The 5,311-nt window shown below is 39.3% G+C and overlaps 1 pseudogene; it reads left to right on the top strand.

Moving 5' to 3' along the window:
- The first annotated feature begins 2,883 nt into the window (after positions 1-2,883).
- LOC113605210 (40S ribosomal protein S23 pseudogene) lies at positions 2,884-3,377 on the top strand (annotated as a pseudogene).
- Positions 3,378-5,311: the final 1,934 nt, after the last annotated feature.

Here is a 5,311-nt window from a genome sequence, read left to right as displayed (position 1 = left end):
CTTAGATATTTTTCTTAATATCTATTGTGTATCTATTTTAGTTTTCTGCTTTGTGGTTACAATGAGGTTCACGCATAACTGCTTATATATATAACAGTCCCTTTTAAGTTGGTAGCAACTTAAGTTTGAACGAATTCTAAAACTCTACACTTTTACCAACCCCCTCCACATTTTATGTTTTTGATGTTACATTTTACATCTTTTTATTTTGTGTATCCCTTAACTGATTATTTTAGTTATAGTTATTTTTAATCCTTTTGTTTTTAACCTCCATACTAGCTTTGTAAATGCTTAATCTACTACCTTTATGATATGTTTACCTTTGCTAGTGAGATTTACACTTTCATATGTTTTCTTATTAATAATTAATGCCCTCTATTTTCAGCTTAAAGAAGTCCCTTTAGCATTTCGTATAAGGGCAGTTTAGTGGTGATGAACTCCTTTAGCTTTTGCTTGTCTGGAAAACTCTTTATCTCTTCTTCAATTCTGCACGATAACCTTGACATGTAGAGTGTTCCTAGTTGGAGTTTATTCCCTTTCAGTATTTTGAATATATCATGTCACTCCCTTCTGGCCTGCAGAGTTTCTACTGAAAAATCTTGTGATAGTCTTACGGTGATTCCCTTATATGTAACGTTCTTTTTCTCTTGTTGCTTTTAAGTTTCTCTTCTTATATTTAACTTTTGACATTTTAATTGTAATGTGTTTTGGTATGGATCGTTTTAGGTTCATCTGTTTTTAGAATTTTCTTGGATTCCTGGATCTGGATGTCAGTTTTCCTTACCTAGGTTAGGGATGTTTTCAGTCATTATTTCTTCACAGTTTTCTGCCCCTTTTCCTCACTTCTCCTTCTGGAACTCCTATAACACAAATGTTATTTCTCTTGATTTTGTCCCATAGGTCTCTTAAGATATCTTCACTTTGTAAAATTCTTTTTTTCTTTTTGTTGCTCTGTTGGGTGAGTTCCACTGCCTTGTGTTCTGGGTCACTGATTCTTTCTGTTGCTTCATCTAGTCTGCTGTTGAACCTCTCCAGTGTATTTTTCAGGTTAGTTATTATACTCTTCAGCTCTGTGACTTCTATTTGGTACTTTCTGTATCTTTGCTGAAGTTCTTACTGTGTTCACCCATTCTTCTCCCAAGTTTCATGAGCCTTTTTATGACCATTACTGTATACTCTTTAATATGTAAATTACTTATCTCCATCTCATTAAGGTTTTTTCCTTAGGTTTTATCTTGTTCTTTCATTTGGAAAATATTCCTCTGTTTCCTCATTTTGGTTGACTCTGGTTTGTTTCTATGTATTAGTTAAAACAGGTATCTCTCCCAGTCTTGAAGGAGTGGCCTTGTGGAGATGAAACTTATCTTTCAACCTTGCCCTAGCTCTTGGTTGTCTTTTGAACCTTTGTGACTGTCTGAGTAGCCTGATTTGTTTTTGATAGGTCCCAGTTTTTGAAGGTGTGCCAAGACCTGTCAGTGTTCCAAAAAGAGGAATCCCAGTCAGCACCTAGTTTCAGGCTGATTGGAAGCCAGCCTGCCAGGCAGCAGTACTTAAAGTATGCTAATATATGCACTCCTGTGGGACCACAATCGTAAATCCTGCTGGCCTCTAGTCCATGTGATCAGGTGTTCCCTGGGCAACACTTGCAAAAATTAGGGCTTCAGATGAGCATATAAACTCTTTTCTGGGAGGTACCAGCAAGCTGTAGTGAGGCTGAGGGAAAGTACGAAGATGGTGTTCCCCAGCCTACATTTCCTGAGTGCACCTCTGTGGCCTCTAGATGCATGGCAAATCTGAAGCCTGCGCCTCAGGCTGAAGCTCCAGGACAAGTAAATAAGCCCTTTTCACAGAAGGGATGGGGGTGTGTTTCAGTCTGCTGTCTGTGCAGTGCCCTGGGGGTGGTCGCCTGCCAAGAACTGTCTTCTCTGATTGTTACAGAGAGTCCAGTGGGACCCAGGAATGCAATCCCCCCTGGCCACCAAAGCTAGATGATCAAGGAGCATCTCTTGTGTGAACTGTGTGTGCCTGCCAGCTTTAGCAAGCTAGTGGGAGATCATAGGACCAGGGCATACCTGCTAGCTTTTGCAGGGCTGGTAGAGAGCACAGGGTCAGGATGTGTCTGCTGGCGCTACTCAAGGTAGAGGAAGAGCACAAAAATGGTACCTACCAGCTCCTCCATCCCCAGAGAGAGAGTCCCAACAGGGCCCTGCTCTCCTAGAAGATACTTTAGGATTATCAGATGAATCTCCTTCACGTATAGTCTAGGCGCTTTTCAAACTGTTGCTTTTGTGCTGGTCCCCAGGGCAAGCCCTTTAGGAGAAATATCTCAGTTTCCTACAGCTTTGGTTTTCAAATCCAGGCATTTTGGGGGCTCATCTCTCCATTGCAGATCCCAGTGGTTGGGGTTCCTGGGGTGGGGCATGAACCCCTTGCTCCTCAGAGAGAAGCTCCAGATTTGTGAGATCCCTCCTGACTGGGTCGCCAAGCTGGGCATGGGGTTTTTGGCGAGACTCCGTCTCTGCCTCTCCCACCCATCTCCATGTGGCCCTTTTACTGTTTGTTGTGAAGGAACTGTTTAACTAGTTTTCAAGTCTTTTCAGAGGGTATTTTTCCATATGTTATTGTAGATTCGTCATGTCCATGGGAAGAGGTGAGTTCAGGATCTTCCTACGCTGCCATCTTCAAAGCCCATTAGTTTAACCATTACACTATAGAGCTCACCATGTAAGGCTCTTAGAAGTTAAAATTTCTTTATCATATACCAATATGAGTGGCTAAAGAGATAATTGGTTAGGAAGTAGAGATGACAGAGTTGGTTTATATCAAATAAGGCAAAATCTTTTTAAAAGCTTCTGCTCTTTTCAGGCTTTTTGTGCTAGCAGGATGAGCAAGTGTCATGGTTTTTATACTGCCAGGAAGCTCTGGGGCCACGGATGAGATCAGAAGTGTCATGATAAACAGTACAAGAAAGCCCATTTGGGCATAACCCTGAAGGCCAACCCTTTCGGAGGTGCTTTTCATGCAAAGGAAATTGTCCTGGAGAAAGTAGGAGTTGAAACCAAACAGCCAAATGCTGCCATCAGAGAGTGTTTCAGGGTCCAGCTGATTAAGAACAGCAAGAAAAAAAATCATCTTTTTACCCAATGATGGTTGCTTAAATTTTATTGAGGAAAGTGATTTCTGGTTGCTGAATTTGGTTGCGAAGGTCATGCTCTCCTTGGCGACGTGGAGTTCGCATTGTCAAAGTTGCCAGTTTCTCTCTTTTGGCCCTCTGTGAAGGCAGAAAGGACAGACTAAGTTTTGATGGTGAAAACATGGTAGTAATAAATTTTCATATGCCAAAAAAACCCCCCAAAGCTTCATATATCAACATATAATTGAACAAAAATTTTGAAGTACTGGTTCCACTGTGAGACCTGAGGCTCCATAAATTTATGTCTATTTTGATTTACAGTGCTTTGCACATGTTGGGACTTGGTAAATATGCATTAAATGAATTAATTGGAATATTGTAGAATATAGTTTAAATTCACTTCAATGAACTCAAATTCTTAGTGATCCACTTTATTAAACAATTGACTTTAGTATCTTTTAAGATGATTTGTTACTTGAAAAAAAGTAAAATTCTAGTAGTATATAATTTAAGACAAATTGTTTAGAACAATGTTATAACATGGTTCTCAATGAAATATAGTGACTCCAGTTAACTTAAAACTCTTGGAGGCAAAAGGAAGTGAAAAGATTCCATCTGATGTTACAGTAGGCACATAATTAGAGGTCTGGGAGTGTTAGAGTGCAAAGGTCACATGTAGTAAACATGACTTTCTGTGGAGACAGGAGAGGCCACAGAAAAGCCACACAACATCTATTCTCCACTTGGATAAGGGTGGGAGAGTTAGTAACCCTTTTGTACAACTTAGCCGGAGGGGAATGAGGACCCATGGCAGGTCTTCTGTGTCTGACTACCTACTTGACAAAATAATGTATTTTATAAATATTAGAATTTTGAACTCCTTAGGAGCTGACTACATTTTGGGATCAATTCTGTAAACCCCGCATATTAATCCTGTTGTGTGCTTTGATGTGGAGGTAGGAGCTTACCCATGCAAATTTTCCCTGACTTTTTATTGATAGAACTCCAAATTCTTTTCCAATTTCCATGCAGTTAGGGGTCCAACTATATGACAGTTTCTAAAACCTTCATGACGTTGTTAGTTTCATAGAATGAGAAAGCTGAGCATATGCAAAAGATGAGATTGTGCTTTGCTGGTTACTGTTGGTTTCTTAAGGTAACTATAAAAACTGGTAGCCCCTGAAGAGTGGAAGTAGAAACTACTGCAGTCCTAGTGTTATCACCACTGGCAGAATTAGCTACACCAATGAAAAATAACAACATCAGATGTAACTCGATCTTTCCTTGGTCAGCAGTGGGAGCTAGGTAATAAGCAAAAGTAAGTTTTGTCTATTGGATTTCAAGACTGTAAAAAGAAGTCTAATATTCTGCCATTCAATATGCTGGATGGGAATACTGTAAGACAAATTCAATACAAACCAAAATTTGTATTGAAATTTGTAAACTAAAATTCTACCCAAAAGATATTTTTAAAGTTCTTTTTACGTGAGAACCAAACTTCTCCTTGCCTACAGGTTATGTTACTTTGATTGGCTGAATTTTTTTTTTTTTTTGCCATGCCCCCCAGCTTGTGGGATCCTAGTTCCCCAACTAGGGATTGAACCCGGGCCCTCAGCAGTGAAAGCGCAGAGTACTAACCTCTGGACCACCAGGGAATTTCTCTGATTGGCTGAATTTTTATGGATAATTATAATGTAAATTACAGAAAAGAACATGATTATTACATATTTAGTTATATACCAATTACTATGTCTGAATCCTAATTAGGATTAGGATATATGAATCACTACAGCTAATATCTGGATAAACATAAACTAGCCAACTGACCCAGTTAGAAAAATTAGACTCACATACACCTTTACATAACTAATGCTAACAGTGGGAACAGACTCCATCCAGAACATTTCTTAGAACAAATTTAGGAAAGTCCAGGGCATCTTACTTCAGAATGCCTAAAGCCATATCTGATACTCAGTGTCCCTATATTTAAGCTGTTCTTTGGTTAACAACACTCAGCCAGCTTGGAGGTGTTGGATAAATATCTTAAGTTGTAAAGATGTACATGTGAACTAAGAAGTATTCAGTATCATCATTAGGCAGACATCTGTGACTTTTAACTTTCATTGGTGGAAGAATTCCCTTCTTTGTACTAAAGACAGTCTGATGAATGCATACCCT

Source organism: Aethalodelphis obliquidens, unplaced genomic scaffold (assembly GCF_003676395.1).
Source record: "Aethalodelphis obliquidens isolate GAN/ISIS:26980383/991018 unplaced genomic scaffold, ASM367639v1 scaffold2, whole genome shotgun sequence".
In the NCBI taxonomy this organism is placed as follows: Eukaryota; Metazoa; Chordata; class Mammalia; order Artiodactyla; family Delphinidae; genus Aethalodelphis; species Aethalodelphis obliquidens.
Note: the sequence above shows the minus strand (reverse complement) of the source record. Positions and strands in the feature narration are given on the sequence as shown.